This window comes from Rhinopithecus roxellana, chromosome 12 (assembly GCF_007565055.1).
Source record: "Rhinopithecus roxellana isolate Shanxi Qingling chromosome 12, ASM756505v1, whole genome shotgun sequence".
NCBI lineage: Eukaryota > Metazoa > Chordata > Mammalia > Primates > Cercopithecidae > Rhinopithecus > Rhinopithecus roxellana.
The window spans coordinates 16,020,492-16,038,765 of record NC_044560.1 but is presented as its reverse complement, the minus strand read 5'-3'; the positions used below and the strand labels follow the sequence as shown (position 1 = coordinate 16,038,765).

The 18,274-nt window shown below is 48.8% G+C and overlaps 1 pseudogene; it reads right to left on the bottom strand.

Annotated features, from left to right (window-relative positions):
• Positions 1–3,429: 3,429 nt before the first annotated feature.
• LOC104675766 lies at positions 3,430–4,020 on the bottom strand (annotated as a pseudogene).
• Positions 4,021–18,274: the final 14,254 nt, after the last annotated feature.

The following is an 18,274-nucleotide window of genomic DNA, read 5'->3' as shown; positions in this document are numbered from 1 at the left end:
TTTTTGAAATGAGGCCTCTGGATTCCTAAATATGACATGAACAAGATGTTGGTGTGGGTGCCAATTACTTGGATAGGGGACTGGATGTCTTCCCCAGGAAGGCACAACTGCGGTATCAATGTCATCTCAGTCAATGGCACTACAATCCATCCATCCTGCTGCTCTACACAGGGAGCCCAGGTTCTCTGTGTTTGATTTCTCTTGAGAAGAAAGCTTTGCCCTAGTTATTATTCCTAGAATAAAAGGCTATGACTTGTGTTCACAGTGGCGGTAGCAGGTTCCATGTGATTTTGATGCTTCATCACGTTTTTGGTGTTTTTTTTTTTTTTTTTTTTTTTTGCAGTTTTCGTGGTTTTATTTAAACACAAATAAAGCATGCATGTGAGCCGTCTATTCATTTTCTTTGCTGCTCAGCTTGGAATTGGGGTTGGAGACTCTGGGGGCCAGTTGGGCTGCTCTTTCCACTCAGGTTTTATGGTTCTTGGAGGAAACATTGCGAGCAGTCTCAGCACAGTAAGATTTACTGCACATCAGCAGCACTTCCAGTTCCTTGACATTGTGGACCAGGAACTTCCAGAACCCACAGGGCAGCATGTGCCTTGTTTTTTTGTTCTGCCTATACCCAATGCTGGGCATCAAGATTTGGCCCTTGAATCTTCTCTGTACCCTACTGCCAATACTGCTAGGTTTCTGTCAGTTACACTTAATTTTCACTTAACAGTCTGATTCATCCATCAGACTGTTCATGATGCCACATGGATTTCTTGGTCCTCTTTTTGACGTTCTTGGGCTTCCCAAGGGGTGTGAGGGTGGTCATGCTGCTGAGAAGATGGGTGCCACTTCTGTAGACAGCCCTGAGGAAGAGAAATTTATCACATTTCTGATAAGTAGAAATTATACCTTCCACCTTGAAGCATTGTTCAAATCACCCCTCCTTGTTTTTTTTTTTTTTTTTTTTTTTTGTGGTTTCTTTTTTCTTCTTCTTTTTTTTTTTTGAGACAAAGTCTCACTCTGTCCCCCATGCTGGAGTGCAGTGGTGCAATCTCAGCTCACTGCAACCTCCACCTCCCAGGTTCAAGTGATTCTCTGCCTTAGCCTCCCGAGTAGCTAGGATTACAGGTGCCTGCCACCACACCTGGCTAATTTTTGTATTTTTGTATTTTTGTATTTTTTTTTTTTTTTTTTTTTTAAGTAGAGACAAGGTTTCACCCTGTTGGCCAGCCTGGTCCCAAACTCCGGACCTCAAGTGATCCACCCGCTTCAGCTTCCCAAAGTGCTGGGATTACAGGCGTGAGCCACCGCGCCCAGCCAAATCACCCTACCTTTAGGGTCTCAGTTTTCACACCTCTAAAACAGCCATATCTTGAAGGGCAAGTAGGGCAATGTCAGTTCCATAAGGGCTGAGGTCCCGTCTGTTTTCATGCATTAATTCAATGTCATTAAGCACCTACTACGCACCAGCCACTATGCAAGGTGCTAGAGGCACAGCAGTAAATACAAGAGATGCAGTGCAATCCCTGTTTTCACAAAGCTTACATCTCAGAAATCAAAATAGTTAAATCCCAAGAAATGTACCATGAGGGAATAACAAAATACCTTCTAATATTTATGGCTGGGCACAGTGGCTCACACCTATAGTCCTAGCTACTCGGGAGTCTGAGGCAGAATTGCTTGAGCCCAGGAGTTTGAGGCTGCAGTGAGCTATGATTGTACCACTGTACTCTAGCCTGGGTGACAGAGTGAGACCCTATCTCTAAATAAATAAATAAATATTTAAAAAATATTTAAGGCCAGGCATGGTGGCTCACACCTATAATCTTAGCACTTTGGGAAGCTGAGGCAGGAGGATCGCTTGACGCCAGGAGTTCAAGACCAGCCTGAGCAACAAAGCAAGAACTTATGTCTACAAAAATAAAAATAAAAATATTAGCCAGGCATGGTGGCGTGTTCCTGTAGTCCCAGCTACTCAGGTGGCTGAGATGGGAGGATCGCTGGAGCCTAGGATTTTGAGGCTGCAGTGAGCTATGATTGTGCCACTCTACTCCAGCCTAGATGACAGAGACCCTGTCTCTAAAAAAATTTTTTAGGCCAGGCCTGGTGGCTCATGCCTGCAAAAACAATTTTTTTAATTAAAATATTTACTTAGTGCTTCCTCTTTGCCAGGTACAGATCCTATAGGGTACTATATTTTGCAGATGAGGAAACTGAAGGACAGAGCAGTGATTAGCTAAGGTCACATGGTCAAGGAGCAGTGGAAATAGGATTCAACACCCCAGTAGTGTGCCTCCAGAGTTCTTCCCTAGAAATCATGACCAAGGAATAAGCTAGTGACATGATAGAAAAGGGAGTCAGAGAGGTATTAAATATTCTCCTTTAGTGACATTTAAGCTGAGACCTGAAAGATGAGCAGGAAGTAGGCATGTGGAATTGGGGAGTAAGATTTCCCAGCAGAAGAAATAGGAAGTGCAAAGGCCCTGAGGCAGAAAAATCAGTAAGTGCAGTGCCTGGTGGGCCAGCAGGAAAGTGAGCAGGACTAAGGTAGAGAAACAGCTTGGGCCCAAAGGCTAGGGTGAGGATTTCAGATTTTACTCTAATTGCAGGGGAAGCCTTTAAATGGTTTAAGTTGGGGATCAACATGATCTGATTTGTTTTTAAAAGATCATGCTGTTTGCTGTGTAAAATAAATGGACTAAAAGAGAGCAAGAAGGGAATGAAGGAGACCAGTTAGGAGATTACTGCCATAATCCCAGTTGAGAGGGGATGGTGCCAGGAATGCTGGCAAGGGCTGGGATGGGGGATGGGTTTGAGTTTTATTTGGAGGTGAACGAAAGGACTTATACATGGATTAGTGTGGGGATGACAGAATGCCCTCTGGCTTTGTGGATGAAGCAGCAGGGTGGATTAGGGTACCCTTGTCTGAAATGGGAAAAACCGAGAAACAGCAGATCTGGCTGAGAAATCAAGGTCAAGAATTTTTGGGCCCGGGCACAGTGGCTCACACCTGTAATCCCTATACTTTGGGAGGCCAAGGCAGGAGTTCCAGACTAGCCTGGGCAACAGAGTGAGACCCTATCTCTACAAAGATAATTTTTTTTTTCACCAGTTGTCAAATGATCCTTTATTAAAAGATTTTCCTTTGTGCTTCTTGAGTAACTGGGTAGCCGGGAGCGGTGGCTCACACCTGTAATTTCAGCACTTTGGGAGGCTGAGGCGGGCAGATCACGAGGTCAGGAGATAGAGACCACGGTGAAACCCCGTCTCTACTAAAAAAACGCAAAAAAATTAGTCGGGCGCGGTGGCAGGCACCTGTAGCCCCAGCTACTCAGGAGGCTGAAGCAGGAGAATGGCGTGATCCTGGGAGGCGGAGCTTGTAGTGAGCCGAGATCACGCCACTGCCCTCCAGCCTGGGCGACAGAGCGAGACTCTGTCTCAAAAAAAACCAAAACAGGTAGCTAGGCATTCCACAGCACCACTGTTGATGTCATCTATGATGTCATGAGGGTGGCGGCCATCAACATTACAGCCCACAGACTGGGCAGTCCCCGAGATCTCTTTAATGGTTCCAGAGAGGTCTCTGGCTAAAGATTGGTGCTGCATCTGTTGAGTAATGTTGAAGATCTCATCAAACGTGATATTCCCACGGTGTTTAATGTTTTTCTGTTTCTTTCTGTCTCTTGGTGGTTCCTTGAGGGCTTTGATGATCAGGGCAGAGGCAGAAGGCACCACCTCAATTTGGGCCTGTGTGTTCTGTCTGGTCAGTTTCACTGTAATCCTCAGGCCCTTCCAGTCACCCTTTGCCTTGACAATGTCATCACCAACCTTTTTTGGAGACAGACCCAGGGGGCCGATCTTGGGGGCCAGCACAGAAGTGGCACCAACTTCACCCCTGGTGCACCTCAGGTATATGACTTTGATCTCGTTGGGGTCAAACTTCAGCAGCACTGGGGAGGTGGCTGATGTCAGATGAACCTAGATTCTGGACGACCGAAGAAAGTTGCACCTTGGCCTCCTCCAAGCTGAAAGTAGAATTTTTTTTTTTTTTTTGAGACGAAGTCTCACTTTGCTGCCCAGGCTGGGGTGCAGTGGCGAAATCTTGGCTCCCTGCAACCTCTGCCTCTTGGATTCAAGTGATTCTGCCTCAGCCTCCTGAGCACCTGGGATTACAGGTGGATGCTGCCCGGCTATTTTTTGTATTTTTGTGGAGATGGGATTTCACCATGTTGGCCAGGCTGGTCTAGAACTCCTGATCTCAAGTAATCTGCTTGCCTTGGCGTCCCAAAGTGCTGGGATTACGGGCGTGAGCCACTGTGTCCGGCCTCTACAAAATCTTTTTTTTTTTTTTTTGAGATGGAGTTTCGCTCTTGTTGCCCAGGCTGGAGTGCAATGGCATGATCTCAAAGCTCACTGCAACCTTTGCCTCCTGGGTTCAAGTGATTATCCTGCCTCAGCCTCCCGAGTAGCTGGGATTACAGACGCGTGCCACCATGCCGGGCTAATTTTTTGTATTTTTAGTAGAAATGGGATTTTACCATGTTAGCCAGGCTGGTCTTGAACTCTTGACCTCAGGTGATCCACTGCTTCGGCCTCCCAAAGTGCTGGGGTTACAGGCATGAACCATCGTGCCTGTCCAAAACAAAATTTTTTTTTTTAATTAGCCGGGTGTGGTGGCACACTCCTGTAGTCCCAGCTACTAGGGAGGCTGAGGGAGGAGGATTGCTTGAGCCTGGGAGGTTGGTACTGCAGTGATGTATGTTGGTGCAACTGCACTTTAGCAGGGTGACAGAGTAAGACCCCTTTCTCCAAAAAAAATAAATAAAAGAAGTCGAAATGAAAAAGAAAGCACAAGAGCCTGGCTCTCCAGCAAGTTCATTCCTGCCACAAGCCTTTATTAAGCACTTACTGTGTGCAGACACTGCTCCAAGTGCTGGGGATGTAGCAGTGATCAAGACAAGCAAGACCCCTGCCCTCTGAGCACTCTCAAGCCAGGGCAAGAGAGGAAGGCCACAGAGTCAACACAAATAAGGTCATTTGTGCTATGAAGGAAGTTAACAGTGAAGTGTAGGGAATAAGCAAGGAAATCTACAGTAGAAAGGGAAGTCAAGGATGATGGAGTAGGCAGCTGTGGCTTTTGTCTTCCCAGCATCATTTGTACTACTTTTGGTAACAGTGACTTTATATTTTGTGGGGAATCATCTCTCCTACATGCTCAGTGCTTGTTTTTTGTCTTTAGGAATGGGCCCATCTTTAGGAATGGGCTTGTGACCCTGGGCCTGGCCAATGAAACTCAATACTGGGATGTTTGCGGAAACTGTTGGGAAAGAGAAACTCTTTATTTGAGAATTTTTTTTTTGAGATGGAGTTCAAGCAACTCCCTGCCTCATCCTCCTGAGTAGCTAGGATTACAGGCACCCGCCACCATGCCCGGCTAATTTTTGTATTTTTAGTAGAGACGGGGTTTCACCATCTTGGCCAGGCTGGTCTTGAACTCCTGACCTCATGATCCACCCACCTTGTCCTCCCAAAGTGCTGGGATTACAGGCATGAGCCACCACGCCCGGTCACTTGAGAATTTTTGACCAAATAGATTATAAACATGGAGATGCAGGCAGCCATCTTGCCATCACAAGCATCACAAGAAAAGTGCCTACCTGAGGATGCGCCTGCCTGGCAGGAGAGCACAGAAACAAACAGAAACCAGACGAGTGGTAAAATCACTTGAGCACCTGATGCCAGCAGTACCTGAAGGTAGTTCTACCCTTGGACTTTTTAGTTAAATGAGCCAATAAATTCTGAAGGATGCAAGGGAGCCAGGCCAGGGAGTGCCACGAAGGAGCAACCCAGGGAGAAGGAACAGAAAGTGCAAAGACTTTGCAGAAGAGAGTTTGGCTCATTTGTGGAATGCAAAGTCAGCACATAAAGCAGGAACACAACGCTCTGTGCTGCTGGAATGAGAAGGGACAGAGCTATAGGAAGAGAGTTCCATCTCCAGCAAAATGGAAGAAGAGGGGTGCAGAGAAACCCCTCCTCATATATAGCACTTAAAAAAATTATGGGCCGGGCGCGGTGGCTCAAGCCTGTAATCCCAGCACTTTGGGAGGCCGAGACGGGCGGATCACGAGGTCAGGAGATCAAGACCATCCTGGCTAACACAGTGAAACCCCATCTCTACTAAAAAAATACAAAAAACTAGCCGGGCGAGGTGGCGGGCGCCTGTAGTCCCAGCTACTCGGGAGGCTGAGTCAGGAGAATGGCGTAAACCCGGGAGGCGGAGCTTGCAGTGAGCTGAGATCCGGCCACTGCACTCCAGCCTGGGCGACAGAGCGAGACTCCGTCTCAAAAAAACAAAAAACAAAAAACAAAAAAACAAAAAAATTATGGATATGTTGCAAAATTATCTTTTGTAAGGCATTGATGATGTCCTGAAGTCCTGTCCTGGGCAGGCCTATGCAAACCTACCCTCTAAATCTGAAGAAGCTAAAAGGCTGAAGAAAAAGACTGAGCCGGGCATGGTGGCACAGCACGTTGGGAGGCTGAAGTGGGTGGAGCACCTGAGGTCAGGAGTTTGAGACCAACCTGGCCAACATAGTGAAACCCCATCTCTACTAAAAATACAAAAAATTAGCCGGGTGTGGTGGTGGGCACCTGTAATCCCAGCTACTAGGGAGGCTGTGGCAGGAGAATCGCTTGAACCTGGGAAGCGGAGGTTACAGTGAGCCGAGATTGCACCATTGTACTCCAGCCTAGGCAACGAGAGCAAAAATCCATCTCAAAAAGAAAAAAAAAAAAGGAAGAAAGAAAAAGGCTGACAGATCCAGTTTTTCAGAAAGAAACATATAATAGGGACTTACAAACAGAAGTTATGCTCGTTTCTTGGGGAACATTACCCCTGACCCAGGGCTTATCTACCATAGGGAAAGAGTATACATGATTCTGAAGAGATGTATAGGACAACTGAAGTATGAAAACACCAAGGTTGTTTTGACTTAAGGGCAGGATTTATGGTAAGTATCTACGCTTACACAAAGAACTGGAAATCTTGGAGGCCTTCCCGGAACTAGGGTTAATCAGAAGTCAACATGACAGATTAGCATCCAAGATGGAGTTGCTTTGGCCTCCACAATGCACTGACCATGAAGTAAGGGAAAAAATTAACGGAAATAATAAGAAAGGGCCACTCTTCTTCAGTAAATGAGCCGTACAGCTGGCGTTTGTCCCAAGGGCACCTGTTGAACCCCGAGGCCTAGATCAGTCAAAATTTGTTTTCCTTCAGCTCATGATTTGGCATTTTACAACAGGACTCAATATACAGACTAAAGTTTCACAAGCCATACTCACCCCAATTATGTGTGGGGTACACTGATATTTCCTTGCCAATCTATTCTATGCCATTCTGTTTTCTTTTTGAAATGGAGTCTCACTCTGTTGTCCAGGCTGGAGTACAGTGGCGCCATTTCGGCACACTGCAACCTCTGCCTCCCAGATTCCAGGGATTCTCCTGCCTCAGCCTCCTAAGTAGCTGGGACTACAGGCACACGCCACCACACCCGGCTAATTTTTGTATTTTTCGTAGAGACGGGGTTTTACCACATTGGTCAGGCTGATCTTGAACTCCTAACTTCAGGTAATCAGCCCACCTCGACCTCCCAAAGTGCTGGGATTACAGGTGTGAGCCACCGTGCCCAGTTTATATTTTCTTTTTCTTTTTTGTTTTAAATGCACCAGGCCAGGCGCAGTGGCTCACGCCTATAATCCCAGCACTTTGGGAGGCCGAGGCGGGCGGATCACCTGAAGTTGGGAGTTCAAGACCAGCCTGACCAACATGGAGAAACCCCGTCTCTACTAAAAATACAAAATTAGTCCGGTGTGGTGGCGCATGCCTGTAATCCCAGCTACTTGGGAGGCTGAGGCAGGAGAATCGCTTGAACCTGGGAGGTGAAGGTTGCGATGAGCCAAGATCGTGCCATTGCACTCCAGCTGGGCAACAAGAGCGAAACTCCGTCTTAAAAAAAAGGGTGCAGGTTGAGTTCCATTGAATGATGCAGTACCAAGAGTTGTATTCTATTTGGGGAGTGGAAGCTAAGTTGCAATCACCATTGCAATCAGAAAGCATTCAGAAGAAAGAGGCCACGTGGGGCTCCAGCATTGTGTTGGATTTCTTTTCTAGGGAGTGCAATTTTAGACATGTTGAGTTTGAAATGCCTTTTAGATATTCAAGCAGAGATTTCAAGTGGGCAGTTGAAATTGTCTCGAGCTCAGGGGAGAGGATGGGGCTGAAGATATGAATTTGGAATGATCACATAGCTAGCACTGAACTGGACGAGATGACCGTGAGATGAGAGGAGAGGACCAAGGGCTGAGCCTTGGGCTGATAGGAAGCTGCCAGTGAGAAGAAGTGGCCACAACCTTTGCCCTTTTTTCTCTACTTTTCTCCATCTTGCTGTTAGAAACTCAGATTTGGTGAATGCCATCAAGAACCTTAGGAACAAGCAGGGGCCTGTCCCTAGGAATGATGGAACAGTTAGCTGCTGGCCTCGGATTAGACTCCAGCTGAATCCAATTCCTAACTGATAGAGTAACGATATTGAGCAACCTCTGTCAAAATTGATCAAGACAAAGAAAGGGAGGTGGCACAAATAAACAATGTTAGGCTTGAAGAAAGGGACTTAACTATAGTTGTTGCTGAGATTTAAAAGATAATAGGGCCAGGCATGGTGGTTCACGCCTGTAATCCCAGCACTTTGGGAGGCTGAGGTGCGCAGATCACCTGAGGTCAGGAGTTCTAGACCAGCCTGGCTGAGGCATGAGTATCACTTGAGCCCTGGAGGTGGAGGTTGCGGTGAGCCAAGATGGTGCCACTGCACTCCCACCTGGGCGACAGAATGAGATCCTGTCTCCAAAAAAAAAAAAAAAAAAGGGACGGGCGTGGTGGCTCATGCCTGTAATCCCAGCACTTTGGGAGGCCAAGGCAGGCAGATCACGAGGTCAGGAGCTCAAGACCATCCTGGCTAACAGTGTGAAACCCTATCTCTACTAAAAATACAAAAAATTAGCTGGGCATGGTGGTACATGCCTGTAGTCCCAGCTTCTTGGGAGGCTGAGGCAGGAGAATCACTTGAACCCGGGAGGCAGAGGTTGCAATGAGCTGAGATCGTGCCATTGCACTCCAGCCTGGATGACAGAGTGAGACTCCATCTCAGAAAACAACAACAACAACAACAATAACAAAAACAAGGCCCTTCAGTCTGGTTACCAGGCTGCTCTGGTCACCTGACCCACCTGACCCCATCAGGACAGGGGCTGCGCCATTTGATGCCAGCTGTGCGTGGACATGGAATCTTTGCTTCTCTAGGAGCCGTGTGGGATCCCACCTTCTGAATGGCACTCATCCCCTTGAACTCAGGCCCTGGATCCCTTCCCTGGAACTGGGGAACCTAACTGCCACCCCTGCCTAAGAGGCTGGGGAAGGAGCTTCTTCCCTCAGCATCTGGTCTCTGGGTCTGGAGACCGGTTCCTCAGCATCCTACAGCCAAGCAGCTGGGACCAGCCTAGCAATCCCTCTTGGGCCTGGAAGCTTCAGGCTCAGCCGAGAGCCTGCTGAGGTGGGGGTGGGAGGATCCCAGGACCCCCACCCCTAGGTGGTGAGGGGGCGGCAGCCAGCCAGAGCTGGAGCTTCAATGTACATGAGCAGGAGGGACCTGATCCAGAATCTTTGTATTTTTTATTTTTTATTTTTTATTTTTCTGAGATGGAGTCTCACTGCAACATTCAGGCTGGAGTGCGATGGCACAATCTCAGCTCACTGCACCCTCCACCACCTGGGTTCAAGCGATTCTCCTGCCTCAGCCTCCTGAGCTGAGGGATTACAGGTACCTGCTACTATACCTGGCTACTTTTTGTATTTTTAGTAGAGATGGGGTTTCACCATATTGGCCAGACTGGTCTTGAACTCCTAACCTCGAGAGATCTGCCCGCTCTGCCTCCCAAAGCGCTGGGATTACAGGCGTGAGCCATCAGACCCGGCTGAAGGGTCTTGTTCATATCTGGTTCTGTAACATCTCTGGGCCTTGGCCAGACTCTAGGGGCTATCATAGGTTAAGAGAGCCCAACAATGATGGAGACTGGATTTCGCACCAGCCAGGTAGAATGAGGACTCTAAATGCGTTTTTAAAAATAGCCCGTTTCTTGAATACCTCAGGACCTCCCCTTTTTCTCCCTCCATCTCTTCCATTCTCCTCCTCCCATTTCTGAGGACACAGCAGCCACCCTCACCCCTGCCCCCAGACATGCTGGGAGGAAGGGACAGCAGGGCTCAGGCTGTGGTCAAATGTGGGGCTGCCTTTCCCTTTTGCAGAAGGCCAGAGTTCAGCTGGCTCGTGTATTTTTTCCTTTTTTCTACCATTCAGATTCCTCTGGGATGGCTTATGTATCGTTGAGCTCCCGTGCTGCAGCTCTGCTTGGCAGAGTCCTGGAGACCAGCAGGACCAGCCTAGAAGAGTAGGTCAAACTCAAGGTCACTCAGACCAAGGCTGAACTAGACCAGGCTCTGAGCTCCCAGCCTCCCTCCTATTCCCCAACCTGAGCCCCAAGGGCTAAACCTGGCAATGATTCTCCTTCCCCACTTGGTAGGGAACCCTGCTCAGACCCAGCCTGAGATACTCCATGCTCTCCCTGGCCCTGACCTATGGCTTCTGACCTTCACACAGTTCTCCTTCATCCCTGTAGACTTGGGGTTCCTGAGAACAGACCTATGTTTCCCTACCCCCTCAGACAGGGAGACTCTGAGGCCTGGATTCCACAGAGGGGGGCCTGAAGGCAAGGCTGGGATTCCCTCCTCAGATTGGTGGCTCCTTGGGGACAAGTCTGGGTCTGCCCATTGCCAGTCCATGGCACCAGATCCCTTGATGTCTCCTCACAGGGTTCTGCCCACAGTGAGAAAGGGGACTTCCTTAGGGGAGGTAGCACAAGCCTAGGACAGAGGGAGGGGTACTTCCACAGCAGCTCCTCCCCATCCCACACCAGCTCTGCAGAGAGCCCTCCTTCCCTCACCTTCCCTATGATTTAGGCAAGAATTGGACAGGATGGAAAGAAGCCCAGGATGTGGGGAGACAGGTTTGGGTTGAGTTACTTCTTCACTAAGAGCCTCAGTTTGCTTATCCATAAAATGGGAAGAATACTATCTTCATGGTTTTCTCTTGTGTGTCTGCTTTTACCTATTGCTGCCAGGGATGGAAGGCGGCTGGTATCTCACCCTGCACCACCTTGTCTGACCAACATCTATTTTCTAGCGCCTCCTCAAATTGAGAAGCATCCCTGGAATCCCTCCTCTGGGGCCCAGCGGGCCGTGGATAACCTTCCACTGCAGCATTACCCTGTCACCTCTCACGTTGTGTTGGCATCTCTGGGCATAGTCTGTGTCCTGACATGCTGTGGGCTCCTCAGGGTCACTCACTGAGTCCTGTTCTCTCAGTGCTTGGCCTAGAGCTAGGCACAGAATAGGGGCTCAGGGAGACTTCTTGGGCTCCCTACCTCGATTACTGCCCCCTCTGCATCCCAACTCCCACCCCAACCTGCCTCACCATAACTGCCGGGGACTTTGTGTCTCCACGCTGCTGACTCTCCCAAGCCCAGGGTCCTCCTGTGTCTAATTTGGGAGGTCCTGGGCATGACCCTGCACCATCACCCCATGACCTCTGGCAAACCCCACCCACTCCCCTGTACCCTTGGATTTCTTTTTTTTTTTTTTTTTTTTTTTTTTGAGACGGAGTCTTGCTCTGCCGCCCAGGCTGGAGTGCAGTGGCCGGCTCTCAGCTCACTGCAAGCTCCGCCTCCCGGGTTCACGCCATTCTCCTGTCTCAGCCTCCCGAGTAGCTGGGACTACAGGCACCCGCCTCGTCGCCCGGCTAGTTTTTTGTATTTTTTTTTTAGTAGAGACGGGGTTTCACCGTATTAGCCAGGATGGTCTCGATCTCCTGACCTCATGATCCGCCCGTCTCGGCCTCCCAAAGTGCTGGGATTACAGGCTTGAGCCACCGCGCCCGGCTGTACCCTTGGATTTCATTCATTTCCTTCCGCCACAAACGTAGGGGGTGGTGCTAAACTGTTACACTGGTGGCCTCCAATGAACCAGGCCTCCATGGATCCATGCTCTTGTATGGTCCCCTCCCATGTTGACTCCGGGCTTGGCTGTAGGACTTGCTTTGGCAATGGGACACCAAGAAGCATGAAGCAAGCAGAGGCTTGATAAGCATTTGCACACTGGGGCATGTCCTCTTGGAAGCCAGCTGCCCTCCTAAAACAGGGTCGGCTAGACTCCTAAGTGATGAGAGGCCATGGAGGAAGACAAGCCATTTTGGGCTATCCAGTCCCAGCTAAGCTCCCAGCCACATGCATCAGCCATGTGGAACCAGAACTGCCCTGCTGAGCCCCAGCCAAACTACAGAATTTTTAGATATATCATCAACAATGATATATCATTGTTGTTTTATGCCACTAAGTTTCAGGGATAGTTTGTTTCTCAGCAATAAATAACTGAAATAAGGGATACCCTAAGTCCCCTCTTCCCTTACCCTCTACATCCAGTCCTGTGGGATCCGCCTGTGGAATATTTCATGGATCTGACCACTTCTCACCACATCCCCAGGTGCCATCATCTCTCACCTGAACTCCCTGCGCGAGCATTGCCTTCCTACAATCACCAGACAGCAAACAGGGCCACTCCCTGGCTCAGCACCCTCCAGTCAGTTCCCATATCCCTTAGATTAAAAGTCCCGGCCAGGCGCGGTGGCTCATGCCTGTAATCCCAGCACTTTGGGAGGCCAAGGCGGACAGATCACGAGGTCAGGAGTTCGAGACCAGCCTGACCAACATGGTGAAAGCCCCTACTCTACTAAAAATACAAAAATTAGCCGGGCATGGTGGTGTGCACCTGTAATCACAGCTACTCAGGAGGCTGAGGCAAGAGAATCGCTGGAACCCAGGAGGTGGAGGTTGCAGTGAGCCGAGATCGCACCGCTGCACTCCAGCCTGGGTGACAGAGCAAGACTCCGTCTCAAAAAAAAAACCAAAAAACGATTAAAAGAAGTCCCTCTCCCCCTTGCTTACTGCACTCGGACAACACTGGCTTCCTTCCTCTAACATGCTGAACTTATCCCAACCTCAGGGCCTTTGCACCAGCTGTTCACCCTGCCTGGAACACTCTTCCTCTCGGTCTTTCCATCTAGGTCTTTCCAATCTCAGTTTAAGTGTCTCTTCCTCAGGAATGCTATCTATAGAACAGGAAACTGAGGCTTGGAGAAGTGAGGTCATTTCTCAAGTTCACATAGTTAGGAAAAGGCTGGACCAGGATTCCATCCCAGGTCTGTTTGACTCCCCTCTCCAGGGCACTTTCTGCCACATCGATGGTTTGGGAGGCAAAGCTGGTGGCCATGGGCTCCTGAGAAAGGGGAAGAATTGGAGTAGCTTCCTTCACTTACCCCCTCCATAAACACTCCCAGCCGGAGCCTTTGGGCTCTGCCCTGGGCTGGGTGCTGGGGACTGAGGGATGAATCAGAACAGAACTTGCCCTTTGGGAGCTTCAGTCTGGAGGCAGGAAAAGCAACAGGGGAGGTCAAGGTCACTCAGGGGCCCAGATGGCCTTGAGTTGGCAAAGGGGACAGCCTTCTAGCTGGGGGCTCTTTAGGAAGGCTTCCAAGAGGCAGTGACATTGACTGGGGTGGGCAGAAAGTGGGGGTGGTGTTCGGTGGCCAGAGCTGCAGTGCTGTCTCTTAGTGACCAGGAGCCTCAGCTCGGCCATGTGTAGCCATGCCTCTGTGTGTGTGTGGGGAGGGGTGTGTGTGTGGGTGTGTGTGTGTGTGTAACAGTGAGGGAGTAGTATGGTGGGGGATGAGGGTGCAGCCAAGAGAAGGGCTGAATGAATAAATGTATTTCACTGATGTAGGAACTAAAGCCCTGAGAGTCTGAGTCACTTGTCCAGGCTCACAAAGCACCAAGCAGTAAAGGCAGGATCTGAACCCAGGTTTAACCTGACACCACACAGAGCCAGGTTAGGGAGTAGAGGTCCATATTCACCAAGGTCCATCCGTTACTCACTATGTGACCTCAACTAAGCTCGTTCCCCTCTCGCACCTCATTTTCTCATTGGCAAATTGAGGGGGTTGGATGAAGCTTCTTTGGCACAAGGACTCTGGAAAATACTTTTACTAGGGACTTGGAACCAACCAGCAGAACCTGCCTCAACCTGGCACAAGATGGTTCCTCAGCCTGCAGCTCCCTCTAGGCCCAGCCAACGGGATGCAGCACTGGAGACCCAGATAACCCCAGGAATCCCTGGGGCCTCCCATCTAACAGTGCAGCCTGGAGTTCCAGGGGGCTCCCCCTGTACCTCTGTCCACAGCTTCCACACAGTACAGAGCCCCGTTTGCTTGCCCCTCATCCCCCTCACCACTGTCCCCATCCTACCAGTGTAACACTTTTTTTTTTTTTTTTTTTTGCTGGGGGGACAGACAGGGTCTTGTTCTGTCACCCAGGCTGGAGTGCAATGGCATGATCACTGCTCACTGCAACCTTGACCAAACTTTACCTCCCAGACTCACTGGGTGATCCTCCTGCCTTAGCCTCCTGAGTAGCTGGGATCACGGGCATGCATCACCATACTGGCTATTTTTTTTCCCTTTTTTTGGTAGAGACAAGGTCTTGCTGTTTCCCAGCCTGGTCTGAACTCCTGAGCTCAAGCAATCCTCCTGTCTTGGCCACCCAAAGTGCTGGGATTGCAGGTGTGAGCCACCCTGCTGGCCTTATTATGGGGATTAAATGGAATAGGGCACATAATAAACCTAACAAGTTGTAGGCAGTCATGGTCAATACCAGTAATTTGCTCAGCTTATTCTCAGAGGCAGTGGTCTTGCCTTTGAGAGTCCCAGCCCCAGAATGGCAGGACAGAGAGCCAGAGGGTGGGGCGTGGAGGTGAGGAAAGGGGTTAATATAAAATAGTTAACATCTGTTTAGCACTTACTATGTGCTGGTCTCCGTTGTAACAACCACATGAAGCTATTACCCACACTTTACAGATGGGGCATCTGAGGCACAGAGGAGTTCAATAACTTGGCCAAAGGAACACACAGCAGGTACGTGTATGAGCTGAGGCGCAAGTTCAGATCCCATGGCTCCAGAGCTCACACTCTAAACCACTGTGTTGTCCTGCCTCATGTTAAACCCATTTTTGGATGAGAAATGCTGAGGTCCGGGCCAGGCCTAGTGGCTCACGCCTGTAATCCCAGCACTTTAGCAGGCCGAGGTGGACGGATCACCTGAGGTGAGGAATTCGAGACCAGCCTGGTCACATGGTGAAACCCTGTCTCTACTAAAAATACAAAAATTAGCTGCATGTGATGGCCCGCGCCTGTAATCCCAGCTACTCCAGAGGCTGAGGCAGGAGAATCGCTTGAACCCAGGAGGCAGAGGTTGCAGTGAGCCAAGATCGTACCATTGCACTCCAGCCTGGGCAACAGAAGGAGACTCCGTTTCCAAAAAAAAAAAAAAAAAGAAATGCTAAGGTCCCAAGAGGCTAAGTTCACACTGCAGAGTTAAGCATCTAGTATTCCAAGTCAGAACTTGTGACCCTGAAGTTCTGGAAATTTCCACTGCTGTGTGCTGTCCCCTAGTGCCTTTATGGGAGAAGCACACCAGAGGCAAGCAGCAGATACCCAGGGAAGGAAGGGAGGCAGGCAGACTGAAGCCGGGCTGCAGACACCACTGCCCACATTCCCCTGACCCACAGCTCCTCCGCAGCCCCAGTGCTGTATGTGTTGCAGCTCCTAAACAGCACTCCGAAATGGCATCCATGGATACAATGGTGATATGTCTGGGCTATCTTACAGATCCTCAAATTCAACAGTTCTAACACTACGTTGCATTCTTACACCCAAAACTTGTCCTCCCCAGTCATCTCCATTCATCCAGTAACACAGTCGGAAGCCCAGCGTCATCCTTGATACCTCTCTTCTCCCTGCAAGCTGTCACCACCAGCCCAGGAACCTAAATGGTGGTTGAGGAGGGTGATCAGAAAAGTAAAAATTGAAGAGAGTGGAGCAACCATGGGGAAAGCAGAGGATTGGGACAATGGCCCCACGTCAAGTCCAAAAGGAAAAACTGAGCTCAAGAGGCTGATGACAGAGGCAGTTGTCTATTCTGCTTAGAAAGAAACCCAGACACGCTGGGCGCGGTGGCTCACACCTGTAATCCCAGCACTTTGGGAGGCTGAGGCGGGTGGATCATGAGGTCAGGAGACTGAGACCATCCTGCCTAACACAATGAAACCCCATTTCTAGTAAAAATACAAAAAATTAGCCAGGCGTGGTGGCACATGCCTGTAGTCCCAGCTTCTAGGGAGGCTGAGGCAGGAGAATCGCTTGAACCTGGGAGGCAGAGGTTTCTGTGAGCCAAGATCATGCCACTGCACTCTAGCCTGGGAGACAGAGCAACATTCTGTCTCAAAAAAGAAAGAAAGAAAGAAAGAAACCCAGACACAACTGTAAGGGCTTGGAGGAAGGCACAGTAAGGAATACTGTATAGGGAATCAGAAAGATGGGGTTCCCACCCAGCTTCACTACTCATTCGAAGTGTGGCCTTGAGCAAATGGTCTAACCTTGATGGCCTCAGTTTCCCCACTTGTAAAAATGAATATGACGATGCCGACCTCATAGGGCTGTAATAAGGATCAAATAAAAAATGTGTTGTTTTGTAAACTGTAAAGGAAAGTGCACAGGAGAGGCAGGTTGTGACCTGGAAAATCCACCCCATCAGACCTGTCTCCTTTGCCAGCTCAATGATGGACCTATAAGGTACTCTGTTTTGCTTCAAAGAGTGTCACTGTTTTTGTTTTGTTTTGTTTTGTTTTGGTGGGGAGGGGGTTTATTTATTTGCTTATTTATTTTTATTTACTTATGTAAGACATTTTTGCTCTTGTCGTTCAGGCTGGAGTGCAATGGCGCAATCTCAGCTCACTGCAACCTCTGCTGCCTGGGTTCAAGCAATTCTCCTGCCTCAGCCTCCCGAGTAGCTGGGATTACAGGCATGAGCCACCACGCCTGGCAACATTTTTTGTATTTTTACCGGAGACAGGGTTTCACCATGTTATTCAGGCTGGTCTCGAACTCCTGGCCTCAGGTGATCCGCCCATCTCAGCCTTCCAAAGTGTTGGAATTACAGGCATGAGTCACCGCACCTGGCTTGTTTTGTTATTTATTTATTTATTTATTTATTTACTTAAATTGACTAGTAAAAATTATATGGTATTGTTTGGTTTTTAATTGTGGGAAAATACTTCTACATAAAATCTGCCATTTAAACCATTTTAAAGTATAAATTCAGTGGCATTAATTACATTCACAGTGTTGTGCAACCATCACAACTATCTACTTCCAAAACTCTTTTTTATCACTCCAGAGACTATGTACCCATTAAGCAGTAACTCCCCATTCCCCTCTCCCTCCAGCCCCTGATAACCACTAACCTTTGTCTCTATGAATTTGACTATTCTAGATATTTCATGTAAGTGAGAATCATACAATATTTGTCCTTTGCATCTGGCTTACTTCACTTATCATAATATCTTCAAGGTTCATCCCTGTTGTTGCATGTGTCAGAACTTCATTGTTTTTATAATTGAATAATATTCCCTTGCATGTATATATATCACATTTTGTTTATCCATTCATCTGTTGGGTTGTTTCTACATTTTGGCTATTGTGAATAATGCTGCAAAGAATACTGGCATACAAGTATCTGTTTGAGGCCCTATTTTGATTATTTTGTGTATGTATCTAGAGTGTCATTGATTTTTTTTTTTTTCTTTTTGAGACAGAGTTGTGATCTTGTTACCCAGGTTGGAGTGCAATGGCGTGTTCTCGGCTCACTGCAACCTCCACCTCCCAGGTTCAAGCGATTCTCCTGCCTCAGCCTCCTGAGTAGCTGGGATTACAGGCGCCTGCCACCATGCCTGGCTAATTTTTGTATTTTTAGTAGAGACAGGGTTTCACCATGTTGGCCAGGCTGGTCTCGAACTCCTGATCTCAGGTGATCTGCCGGCCTTGGCCTCCCAAACTGCTGGGATTACAGGCACCTGCTACCATGCCTGGCTAATTTCGTATTTTCAGTAGAGACGGGGTTTCACCATGTTGACCAGGCTGGTCTCGAACTTCTGATCTCAAGTGATCCACCTGCCTCGGCCTCCCAAAGTGCTGGGATTACAGGCGTGAGCCACCATGCCTGGCCCAAG